We start from the raw sequence: 13,615 nt of genomic DNA on the forward strand, positions 1-13,615 counted from the left end.
TAGTTCTGCCCACCCACCCCCTGACTTTCTTCGAGCCAAATATGATTCAGTCTTCTTGGCTCCTAACAGCTGGGCTTAGGCTCAGATGTCTGGAGGGAGAGAATGATCCTGTGACACACAGATCAGATCATGATTATATCTTTTTGAAGAATTCTTTAAAGAGGCTTCTTTTCCCTTTAGCTGATCCAAGAAATGCCTGGAATTCTAGCTTTTCTGTGATAAAATAACAGCTCAGTAATTTATTTATTCTTGATTACTATTCAGCTGAACAATTAAGCAAGCCATTAAATGTACCATCAATGTATAAGAGTGGACAAGATTTATGACTACATGGATTTACCTTTTTGTTCCCATTTTACTCTTCCTTCTTCCCTGCAGCCCACACATGCACTCAAGGGCTGGCTTTGCTGGCACAGCTGATGGCTCCTTTCTGATAGGAAACAGAGAGAGAGAGAGAGAGAGAGAGAGAGAGACTGACTGACCAACAGACCTACCTACCAAAGCTGAGACAGGGAAGAAAAAGTAGGGAGGGCTCAGCCACAGAAGGCAAGTCAATCAAAAAATAAAGAACTAGGCTGTAATCCCAGCACTTTGGGAGGCTGAGGCAGGTGGATCACCTGAGGTCAGAAGTTCAAGACCAGCCTGGGCAACATAGCAAAACGCCATCTGTACAAAAAGTACAAAAATTAGCTGGACATGGTGGGTTGGCACACGCCTGTAATCCCAGCTACTCGGGAAGCTGAGGCAGGAGAATCACTTGAACCTGGGAGGTGGAGGTTGCAGTGAGCTGAGATTGTGCCACTGCACTACACCCTGGGTAACAGAGCAAGACAGTCTCAAAAAAAATAAAAAATGAAAAAATAAAGAACTAGCTGGGCATGGCGGGGGAGGAGAGAGAAGGAGGTGTACAGCATTGCAGAGAGATTAAAGAGTTTGGGGATTTGGCATATGAGATGCTCTGGGACAGTTGGAATGTGGCAAAGATTTGAGAGTGCAGAAGGGGATGTGAGAAGTGTTTCTAGCTTATTCATCAGTCTCTTTAAAGTTCCTACAGAGATACAAATAAAGAATAGCTTTCTTTTTAATATTTCTTTTCTTTGTTGTTGTTGTTGTTCGAGACGGAGTCTTGCTCTGTTGCCCAAGTAGAGTTCAATGGCAAAATCTTGGCTCACTGCAACCTCTGCCTCCTGGGTTCAGGTGATTCTCCTGCCTCAGCCTCCTGAGTAGCTGGGACTACAGGCATGCACCACTACACCCGGCTTATTTTTGTATTTTTAGTAGAGATGGGGTTTCACTGTGTTGGCCAGGCTGGTCTTGAACTCCTGACCTAGTGATCTGCCTGCCTTGGCCTCCCAAATTGCTGGGATTACAGGCATAGGCCACTGAGCCCAGCCTTAATATTTATTTTCTAATTACTTTTTTGTTGCCAGACTATGCTTCTTTATAAGAAGTTCAATGCAGAAATGGAACTAGGAGTTGTCCCAGAATTTTTTAGGCTTGCCCATATAACAAATATTCAGAATTTTGTGTGCATGTGCCATGGATTTCTATAGAAAATTTGCAAAATATATATAGAGAGAGGGAGGGATTTTCTTTCTTACCCCATGACCAACTTCTCATTTTTGAGACTTCCTTTTCCTCCCCTCACTCAAAGGAATGGAATTTCTGCCAATGATGCCTTTTCATTATACAAACATCTGTTGACTACCTGCTGTGTGACAAGCAAATGTGGACCTAACCTTAATGGACCCAAATGCTAATGGGTGAGATGCACATCTAACAAAACCTGAAAATAATGGCCTTAGTGCTGAAATGGAAGTAGAGGCAAGGCACCAGTCATACTCACAGAAAAGGAAGCACTTGCCTAGTTTCCACGGCCAGGGAAGGCTTCTGAGAAAAGCTGAGTCCTAAAGGATAAGTAGGGGTTTACTAGCAGGCAAAATAGAGGAAGGGATAGGGCATTTCTGGCAACTGAAATAGCATGTGCCAAGATGCAGGGAGAAAGCAGCACAGCCCCATCAGGAACCTGTTGTGAAGGTTGTAGGATACAAGGCTGCGACAGGCCCTAAGGTGAGAATGTGGACAGGTGACATCACAGAAGGCTTTGTATGCCATGCAGAGGAATTAAGGCATATATCCTGTAAGCAACCTGGAGGGGAAGATACTGAAGAATTATAGTAGGAAAGTGACTTGATCAACTCTCCATCTCAGCAATGTGCTTCTGATGGGGATGGCTTCGAAGAGAGACTGGAGGTAGGAGGACAAAGTAGAAAGTATTGTAATTGCACAGAAAAAACCAAAGCATTTGTAAAATAAGACAGTGGCAAGAGGAAGAGAGAGGAGGGGTTTAGGCAAGGAGATAGTTTGGTGGTGAGAATGAAAGGAAGAGGAACTTTAAATCAGATTGGGATAACAAAGATAAAAGGTTTTGGGATTATTCTTATATTCCTGATGTGGGCAACTGGTTTGTATTCCTCATTAAATGAAATGGAGAATATAGAAAGAGGAACAGGCTTTGGATGAAGGTATAGTACATAATTTGGGGATTATTAAACATAAGTCCAAGGAACATCCAGCTAGAAAGCTCAATAACATAGGAGAGACATCAGGCCAAAATTATGTCCTCCTCATTACCCAACCTCTGCTACCAGTAGATGTAAGAAATACAACGTATTAATGCCTGCGAATACGGCCATGCATGAATGTTAGAGTATTTTACAGACTTTGTTTTACCCAGTGATAAAATGTACTGGGATAGGCTCATGGTTAGCAATTGATGCATAAACTATTAATGGTGAGATGTCATTTTCCTAAGAAATTAACACTTTGCAAACTTGGTATGCAAACTTGTGTTAAGAGCTCTAAACTGGATTAATCTATCCTGGCCAAGCTATACCCCCACACTTTACTTTTCTCTCCTGAAAAAGAGGCTATTAGGACCAGTTGAAAAGCAATGAGGTATTAATGAAAGAGAGGTCTTAAAATCTAGTTTTTAGCTTTGTATAGAGTTTTGTTGGCACCTCCTAACACTGGCGATTAACCTACTGTGAGTTTTATAAGGGCCAGAGATGGAAGAACTGATTAGAAGGCAGCAGGCAAAATTCCTAGAGATTTTATTGTTTGAAAGAGGTTTTCCTATATAGGCTTAAATATAAATACCAACCTATATAGGCTTAAATATAAATACCAACCATCGGAGGATGGTTGAGAGAGAGAGAGTTAGAAACAAAAAGACACAAAAAATTACTATACTTGAATCTAGAGTTTATGCCAGAACCTACTTGTCTAAAATTAACCATAGTCTTGTTTCCAACCATTGATAACATGCTTCTCATTTTTCTTAGACTTGGCATCATGCATATTTAAATTTACATTTAAAAGTTCCTGGTAACCTTTGGCACAAGGGTTCCTGGTTTGGAGATAACTCACATGTTGGTGGATTCATGCCCAATCCTTCTCACTACTGCATTTCTATCTGCTGGTGGATCAAAGCTAGTTGCTCATTTTCAATCTTAAATCAATCCATTTTGTAATTTTCAGGTGTGAGTGAGTTGACATCAGGGTCCTTTTTGATGAAAGATTTCCTTGAAAAAATAAGCAAACTGTTCAAAACAAAGGGTGTTTTGGGACTGTCTCAGAACATTTCATAGAAATTAAATTCTGTACTTTCTAGGTTAACGTGCTGTGGTCCTCACGATGTGTTTGGAAGGCTCACCTGGAGAGTTATTCTCCATCAGTCCTAGATTTCTAACATTTCCTGTTAGTTTACTTGCTGGAGGATTAAGGCAAAACTGGATTAAAAAGGAGGAGTTGGGGAATTAACTGTTGCCTGGCAAGATTAGCTTTCCAGGCACTGATTCCTGAGAAGAGGTGTTTTTTTTTGTTGTTGTTTTTGTTTTTAACTCCATAGTGTTGCCTGGACACTAGAACAGGATTCCCTTTCCCCCATCTCATGTTTAATCTGTAGCTTCCCCAAAGTACCTTGTGTTAGTACTGGGGGGAGAATGACTCACACGTTGAATAAATTGTTATTAAAGCATCTGGGCTCAGTTGTGAACATACTAATAGTGAGGAATCGGAAAACCAAGTACTGGTGAGGGTTCGGCTGCTGACTGCCGAAATCACTTGCTGAATGTGAGGCCCAACATCCTCTAAAAATAATAAGAGTTAATATGTGCCGAACACGTCCTATATCCCCAGAACTATTATTAGCACCTGTATACCATCTCATTTAATCCTCGTATTTCCAATGTAGAGCATGACTATCATCAACTATGTTTTGCAGATGAGGAAACTGAGGCACATAGATGTTAAATAATTTGCCCAAGTTCATACAGTCATTAATGGCAATTTGGATTGAAATTCTGGCAGACAGCCAGCTTGCAGGCTCTACCCTGGTGGGTTCTATGATATTACCTCCTAAGATGAAGGGAAGGGACTGGAGGATCATGAGGGTCCTTCAGCCCTACTAGTGTGTGTGGAATGGGGAGAGGAGTATTCAGTTTCTCTGTTGGGAATGTGCAGCATTCAGCACCACCTCATTCCTTCCCATCTATGAGAATCTTTTGGGAATAGTCCTCACTATTAGGCCTATAGGTAGCATTGCCAAACTTGGTTTAGTTCCCGTGCCCCATAAGAATACTTATCAGGGCCATTCTTTTCTGAGCATGTGGGTTAAGATCTCAGTGGTAGTGGGACCTTGGAGAAATGAAGCCTTTGAAATGTTGGCCACAGAGAAAAATGCTGCAGTGAGAAGCTGCAAGCTGCAAGCTCCCAGCTAGCTGGCTTGATGGGGACCACAGTAAATCAGGAGAACAGTGGAGGCTGGTGTGGGATCTCGGGGGCCAGAACCTGGGCAGGGGATGTTGACCCAAAAAAAAACAGCAGCAGCAGTAGAAACAACAACAGCAAGAACAACAATAGCAACAAGCCAAGTTCAGGCTAAAAAAGCAGGCAATGTGCCAGGAAGGGGGCCGACTGAGCAGTGTGTGGAAGCTGTCGTGGAGGTGACCGTGGGGGGATGAGAAAAGGGGAAGGAAGGAACAGACAGCACCAGAGGGACTTGAACAAAGGGAGAAGGGGGATTAAAGTCAAATCACTGTCAGCAGCCCAGGAGCAGACAAAACCACCAGAGTAAGCCCTGACATGGAAATGAGAGGGAAAAGAAGCAAGCCGCTAACAGCTACCAAGAAGAGGAGGAAGTGGGAGATGCGCTGCTTCCTGTAGAAAGAACGTTGATTGAAGACAAAGCTGGGTGGGGACTAGTCCCTGGGCTGCAGCCGCCGCTACACATACTCACAACGCTGCCGCCGCGCTCCGTGGGCAACTCCTACTACTGCTGGGCTGGGCTGGGCTGGGCTGGGCTGCGCCGGAGCTCGCCTGCACAGATCAGCTCCGGAGAAGGGAAAACCACGCTCCTCTGACCAAGCCTCGGGAGCTAAGGTAAATGAAACGTTTTCCATGTTGCTCGTTTTTAATTGAGAAAAACGACCGTCGCCTGTGGTTTTAAGGTCCGATTTCTAAGGGATGATAGAGACATCGCTTCAGGACTAGGGGAAATGATTAGATTCTTTTGGAAGGGTCTTTGAGAATGACCACATTTATGACACATTTGATTTAAAAAAACCTCATCATCAGTGCTTAGATTTGATGACTAAACAGGCCAACATGCTAAATACAAGAAGCTGTCTGTATAGTTCTCTCGGAGGAAAACCAGGGCTGAGTCGAAATCCATCTGGGGCTGTGAAGCCGTGGTCTGGTCATCGGAGCCCGGCAGTCCCCTTGTTTTAGGGGAGTGAGTGGTGTAAAATATTAATTGCATTCTCTTTCTTACACATTGCACTGGGATATCTTCTGATTTGCAAAAATAATGGCTGTGATTTGGCTTTTGGGGGAGTTAAATTCTTTTGTACTTAGATTTTGCCGACAAAGGCTTGAATTGCGTATGTGAGGGGCAGTATTTACCATTAAAAAACAGTGTCTTCCTCCCTCAGCTTGTGCAGCTGCTTTCAGGATAACCTCAGACACAGCTATCATTTGCCAGTAGGTCTTATCCTAAAGTTGCATCCTTGTTCAAAGGAGCGTGGCGGGTTTAAGGCCAGTAACTTGTCCAGAATCAGATACTAGCATATGCATGGATTTTATGTTTATAAGCATTTTATTCACCTCTAGGTCAAGGTGCATGTTAGCCTCAGTGAGGGACAAAATAAAAAAGTGCAGCTGGGTTGTTTCCTTACGCAAATATCTGGTAGATAGACTGAAGTAGTAAAACCAGAACATGATTTTTATTCTTTGATTTTCTTGAGCAAAGGATGTTCTTAATGAGAGCCTGGGTCTATGACTTGTTCATATTTATGAATGATATGTAAAAGTACACTAAATAGGTCTAGCAGATGAGAACTGAGATTGTGAGATTCCTCTGACAGGATATATTAGAGAGTTTAATACCCTCATGCTGCACGATTTAAAGAATTAACCTTTTTAATCTTCAACAGAAAGTACAGTTAAGCAGTAAGTAGTCATTGATAAAAGGGTTTTTTTTCTGGAGTTTCTATAATGAAAGGAGATAATTTTTCAAAAGAAAGAGAAAAAACTGCTTATAGTGGAGTAAAAATTAAAAAAAAGTCAAGATTTTGACACTCATAAATTCTTGAAACATAGGTTCTTAGATACCAAATATGCTAGTTGAGAGTGTATGTATGTATATGCCTCCTCCTTTATCATCGTTCTCACTTGTTAAGAGCTATAGGGCTATTTTTAATGCTATCTTTATGAAATCGATATGGCTTCTCAAAATCTGTGGAGTAGCAGCACATTTTGAGAGATGGGAAGCTTTTATAGCTACTAAAGAAAAAAAAATGTCTATTTCTCAGAGGTTTTTTGCTCATTAAAGTAAACCTGCACCATGCCTAAGAGACAAAGTACTGCTAGTATTGAAACCATGGAACTCCTTGAAGGATTCACTGAATTTAATCAAACTTGTGGGCAAAACAAGTCGTGACATGGATTTTGCAGTTCCGCTTCCTATTTGCATCCTAAAGGGAAGTATGTAAAGATCATCTTCTTAGAGAAGAGACCTAGGATAGATCTTCGATCCAGAATGACCCAGTGGAGTTCTAGAATCAAGCTGTGCATCATGAAATGAAGTAAAAAGTTGGCAACCTGAGCTGCATGGATGAGGACAGGCTTACCCTTTGGTACTTACTCCTCTGCAGGCTGTATTCACTAGATAATGCCAACACCCTACTTTGTTTGGGGAGGCACAGACAATCTGCATTACTCTTCTGTGTGTGTTTCACACATGAGTAAGAAAATGAAACCTTGCCCTACGGGTGTAGTAGAGTCGAGAGGGCCTTGCTATCTTTCTGAAAACAACTAAGAGGTGCCTATTTTCTGCACAGCACAAAACATTTCTTAATCGTTAAATTCCAGCTTGAAGCAGAACATTAGTGAGTAACAGCAGATCAGTAACTATGATGGTAGAATGTTTAGGAAAAAGATAAATATGCTTCTACATTGTAAAATGAAACTATTTCCACTTATTCTGGCCGTATGGAATATTGAAAGACTTAATGATTTTTCCTGGGGTATTCACTGGCTTTTGAGGAGTAGGCCAACACAGAAATTTTAATTGTGCTTTTTTTTTTTTTCTGCCATATGGCCAATGGCTGAATGGAAACATGACTCCATTATTTCATTGCCAGCCTTGGGCCTCATATAGTGGACATGTAGTGAATGTGTTTGGTTGACTGACTTTGTTTAGCCTGCTTCAGAAAGCAGGCCCAACTTTTAAGTCTAAAAGCTGTATAGTCAAAGTAGAAAGCCTGTTCATAAAAGACTTCTGTGGGTAGGAGAAAACACTGTGGAGTGAAAAGAACACAGGTTTTGGAGCCAGGCAGATCTGCCTTTGAAACCTATCACTGGTTCTTACTACTTACCTTGGTACATTAACTTAGGAACCTCAGTTTCTTCATTGTAAAGAAGGGCTAGTAATACATAATCAAAGTTTTTGTTTTGCTTTGTTTTTGCTTTTGTGTGCGGATAAGTGAGTGATTTCTACATAGAAGGTACTGAAATGTTATTTTTTTCTTCCTTGGTGGCATAAGGAAAAGTTAGCATATTCTTGGCCTTTACCATTGCCTCACAGGTTTAGGGAGACTTTTTTTTATAGTGATAAAATATACATAACATAACATTTCCCATTTTAACTATTTTTTTAAGTATGCAGTTCTGTGGTAGCGAGTACATTGATGTGCTGTCATCACCACCGTCCATCCATAGAACTGTCTTTATCTTGCAAAACTGAAATTCTATACCCATTAATCAATACCTCCTCTTTCCCTCCTTCTCTCAGCTCCTGGAAACCCCCATTTTACTTCTGTCTCTATGAATGTGACCAAGTATCCCATATATGTGGAGTCATACAATATTTGTCCTTTTGTGACTGGCTTAATACACTTAGCATAATGTCTTTAAGATTCATCAATGTTGTAGCATGTGCTAGAATTTCCTTCCTGTTTAAGCTTAATAATATTCCATTGAATGTATAGACTATACTTTGTTTATTCTCTTTTGATGGACACTTGGGCCATGTTTTGGCTATTGTAAATAATACTGCTATGAACACGGGTGTACAAATATCTGTTAGAGTCCCTGCTTTTACTTCTTTTGGGAACCCAGAAGTGAAAATGATGGAACATAGTAATTATATATTTAATTTTTGAAGAATTGCCATACTGTTTTCCATAGCAGCTGCACTATTTTACATTCCCACCAGCAATGAACAAAGATTTCAACTTCTCCACATTCTCATCAATATTTATTTTTTATTTATGTTTTTAATAATAGCCATTTTAAGAGGTATGAAGTGGTATCTCTTTATGGTTTTGATGAGCATTTTCCTAATCATTAGTGATAGCATCTTTTCTTGTGCTCATTGGCCATTTGTATATCTTCTTAGAAAAATGTCTATCATATTCCTTGCGGATGTTTTTCCCCAGAAATACTGTGTTGAGAATATTTGCCAATTTTTAATCAAATTTTTGAAGAGACATTTGCAAATGGCGGGATCTTTTAACATAATGTGTCATTAGATCATAATCATAATCTTCGTATTTAACCTCCTTTATACAACAGTATTATCCCTGCTTAAATAAAATACTCCTCTCAAAAGTAACATTTGAAATCAAAAGGACAGAGTAAGAAAATGGGCATAGCTTCTGCTAGTTGGTGATGTCCAGAACCTGATAGTGAAATTCAAACCTTTATTGTAGACAGTCACACCAGTGATTCTGCTGGTCAAATCTCAGACCAGGCTACCACTGCGGAGGCACTGGAGAGCTGTTTCTTCAGTGCTTTTCTGGTCCCCTCATTAGAGAAAAATGCTCAGTAGGTATCATGGTCAGAAAGGGAGGGGAGAAACTAAAGTACTAAATTGCTCTCAAATCCTTTATAAGGGGGAGCAGTAACTTGTGGGGAGGGGCTACAGTAGTTAAACAATACAAGTTTCTGAGACAACAAGTTTCTACTATGAAGTGTGATCCTAACCAAAATTTCACTTTAAAAAATAATGAATCCTCTGTTTCCTTTTCCACTACAGATTTTACTCCTAATCCTTAAACTGGTGAGGCAGGGTATAGTGAGGCTGAGGAGAGCTGGGCAGAACAATTAGCAGGGACCCTATTGAATAGCAACAGTATCTGAGCTTTACGATGTGGGGTCAGACGTTGACCTTAAATGGTTTGAAGAGCTCCTGAATAATTAATGTTAACTTTCTGTAATGCACTTTGTCCATGTGCTGGGGGCCAGGGGTGGAGGGAAGTTTGCAAATAATGACCCCTAATTTTATTTAATGTGCACATCTATTCATTCTACAATTACTGGGAGAAGCCAGGTGCCTGTCTTTACTAGATCTGGGTGGGAGAGGAGAGTTCAGAGCTGTATTGAGATTTAGTCTCCACCCTCCCACCCTCACCCCCAAGATGATGACTATGTTAATTAGCCTGATTTGATCATCACAAGGTATATATGTATCAAAACATCACATTGTACCCCATAAATATACAGAATTTTTATTTTTCAATTAAAAATATAATAAAAAATTTATAAAGGACTTAGTCCCTGGCCTAGGACATGCTATAAGGGTAGAGCTAAAAATGATCTGGGGGGTGACCTAGCCTATATCGACCTCTTCATAAGGGATAATAAAATAGGCCTGGAATTTAGAGTTAAACAGTTCATTAATTCCTTACCTCCCAGTTACAACTCCATTTCACTTACCTCATATTAGGGCAAAGTCTTTATATGCTGTCACATTTAAAATTGTTTGTAAGACTAAAATATTTTGTTTAAAAAAAAAGAGTAGACTGTTTACATTTAGTACCCTATGTAAATATGGAGTTTCTGTGTACAAACTTGTTCAGGTGTAAAAGATGCCACTGTGGAATAGAGATTTAAATTTTCAGGTAAGAGTATTAGAGATATCTGTAAATATATGGTTCTTGAAAATTCTTATGTTAAAGACAAGTTGTATTTAGTGGGAGTCAGTGTTCAGACAATCTCTAGAGGACTTCGTTAAACACTGAAAAAAAAAAGGGAGCTCAGTTCTCAAACTTCAGTGATAACATGTTTCTTAGAAGTGGTACCACTGTATACAGAGGCTGGAGATAAGACAGGATCAGCCCCTTTATCTCTTGGCAAATATGTGTAAACAGTCAAGCTGTTAATGAAAAAGCTTTGAAAAACCAGTCTCTTGACCACTTCTTCCCTGTTCCCTGGCCTTCCCTTGCTCCCTGGCCAGCCCGGGTGTGGGGTCAGGCATTCCCCTGATCCTCTTCCCAGGAACCCAGCACTCAGAGGTAGAGGAGAGGGGCTGAAAACTGGGCTGACTGGTTCTACTCTAGATTCACTGCATCTCCGCAAGGCCATTGCTGTTCTTTCAAAATTCTTTCCTTCTTCCTTTTTTATTTCACTTTTCACTCTGTCCTGTGCATTTTCAATGGAAACCATTCAACCAAGTCCCTACTGCCTTTATGCGTTAGACGTGACCTCACCTTCTGTCTTTCTGAGAAGGCACATATTACAGACTTCCTCAACCTCATTCTTACCACCTTAGAATTTCCCCATGTCTTCCTTTATTTTAGATCATTTGAATTGCTGTCACAAATTATAACCCAGAAACAACAGAAATCTTTTTTTTTTTTTTACACTTCTATGGGCTGGAAAGTCCAAGATCAAGGTACTGGCAGATTTGATGTCTGGCGAAGGCTGTGGACAGCACTTTCTGTGTGTCCCCACATGACAGAAGGGGCCAGCTGGCTCTCTCCAGTCTCTCTTATAAGGGCACTAATCCCATTCATGGGACTCCATACTCATGACCCAATCACCTCCAAAGGTGGCCTCATGTCCTAATACCATTGCACTGGGGATCAGGTTCCAACATATGGGTATGTAGGGGGACAGAAACATCTGCATCATTCACATCATTCATTCTCCTCTTCCTCCTAAGTCAAATTAACATCATCTTTCCTTCAAGCCAAGAATAAACCCTCTACTTGGACTCTCTATTCAATTCCCTTTTACTTTCTAAGGGATTATGTTGTGACAATAATTCTGTCTTTCCTACATATTTAGTTTCTTCTCTTTCTTGGTCCTTTCCTCTTTCCCTGTAAACATGCTTAGTTTTTCCATATGCACACAAAGTAATTAAGAAGTAGATGAAACAAATCTCCTCCTACCTCTCTGCGGGCTCCAACTTCACTAACTTCAGTTCCTGCTCCCCAAATATGAGTGTTCTCAAGATATGAGTCTTTGGCCATTTAATTTCTCCCTTTCCCTAATCAAATTCTGTCCTGTGATTTTAGTCACTGTTGCTGTGTGGGTCAGTCCCAAATCTGATTAAGCATCCTAATCATTCACCTCCTCTCTCAGCTTGTACAGCAAGCTGCCTGCAAATTCACTAGAACATCCAACCCACAGAAAATGGAACTCACATGTCCAAGACTGTGCTCACCATCACCTTTCCCACTCCTCAAAACCAGCTCCTCACCTGATTTCATAACTGTTAATGACACCCCATTTATCATTACCTCAGTTATGACAATTCAACTTCACTATTTGCCTCACCAAGCACCTCTAGTTGCAGGAAGTTGCATAGCCCCTTGCAATTGTGATTGGGAAAATATCTTGATACTGACTCTTTTCCATGTTTATAGCCGGTGTCTTAGTTGAGGCCCTCCTAACCTCCAGCTGGGCTGAGTTGTTTTTTGAGTTCTTTTCTCTCTGCCTGGGATAAGTTAGTTCCTGCTTCCCCTTCCATACTTTGTCCCCACAGTCTTACTTCTCTGAATAACCAAATTCCATCTGTCCTGTAAAGCTCAGTTCAAATGCTGCCTCTTTCATGAAGCCTCCCTTGGTTTCTTCCCTTTTTTCCCCAATAAAAAAAAAATGCCTCCTCTGAAATCTTTTGTTCTTTCATCACAGCATCTAGCTCATTCTAGTGTGTATAACAGCAATCTGCATAATTTTTTTTTTTGACCACACTCCAAGCTCTTTGAGGACAGCGGTCACATCTGGTTTCATCTTTGTCTTCCTTATACCACACAATGCAGTTTGTTTATCATTCATTTATTTAATGAACATTCTTGAGTGACTCATTTTTTGATGCAGAGTGGGCTAGACATAGTACTTGTCCTCTAAGAGCTCACAAACTCATGGGGGAAAACAGACAAATACAGAAATATAATTACAATAGAATTAATCAATGTGTTCAAAGTCCTAATGTCTGCAATGTGCCATGTGCTCGTCAAGATGCCAGGGAGACTAGGATGAACAAAATTGGTCAGTTGTTTTCTTGAAACTTACATTTGAGTATTGAGAGAGACTCAATAAACACATAAACCAGTGGTTTTTAGGTCTAACTGCACATTAGAAATCACTGAGAGGGTAGTTTGAAAAAAATATCATGTCCCAACCTCACCTCAGAGTAATTAAATCAGAATCAACCAGGATTGGAACCACTGACAGGAATGACTTACAATAAAAGAAAATGTCAAGTAGTAGTGAGTGCTTTGATGGATTGAAGTAGAAACAGGGTGAATGGTGGGACTGTGCCTATGCTGGCAGGGGTAATTGGGAGATTACTTTGTTGAGTAATCCCTGAAGGCCTCTCTGAAGAGGTGACATTTGAGTTGAGACCAAAATGATGCTGAGGAGTCAGCCATGTAAAGATATTGGGGCGAAGGGGGCTTGTGGAGAAGGTTTTGAGCAGAAGGTGCAGGTGCCTTTCTGAAATAAGAATGAGGTGAGATTTCAGAGGAAATGTGTCCTTCTTCACATACATGTTCTGTAATCTACAAAATATGTCTTTTCCCTACAGAAAGCAGCTTTTCAATAAACTTTGTGGACTCCAAATGCAGAACACTTGGCTGCTGTGTTGATTACTTGATCTGGGTTGGATTTTATTTAGTTCAAATTGATTTACACAGTCAGGAAGACTACTCTGTTTGATTACATTTTTTTCTCTACACTGCAATCAGCACTACACTACTAGACTGAATTAAATACCATTCTTATTGTTTAAAATAACCTTAGGTACTTGATATTATCTTTATTTGAA

The 13,615-nt window shown here is 40.5% G+C and overlaps 1 protein-coding gene across 9 annotated transcripts in view; it reads left to right on the plus strand.

Moving 5' to 3' along the window:
- Nucleotides 1-13,615, plus strand: part of GNG2 (G protein subunit gamma 2) — a 122,859-nt gene that overhangs the window by 8,199 nt on the left and 101,045 nt on the right. The window contains exon 1 of one of the 9 annotated variants that reach the window (XM_031001800.3): nucleotides 2,134-2,253. The exons of 5 other annotated variants lie outside the window; for them this stretch is intronic. The gene's annotated coding sequence lies outside the window, so the exon portion shown is untranslated. Of the gene's footprint in view, nucleotides 1-2,133; nucleotides 2,254-5,213; nucleotides 5,443-13,615 lie in introns of those variants that run through there. 3 more of the 9 variants (XM_055361513.2, XM_055361511.2, XM_031001799.3) reach the window with 3 other exon arrangements.

Source organism: Gorilla gorilla, chromosome 15 (assembly GCF_029281585.2).
Source record: "Gorilla gorilla gorilla isolate KB3781 chromosome 15, NHGRI_mGorGor1-v2.1_pri, whole genome shotgun sequence".
In the NCBI taxonomy this organism is placed as follows: Eukaryota; Metazoa; Chordata; class Mammalia; order Primates; family Hominidae; genus Gorilla; species Gorilla gorilla.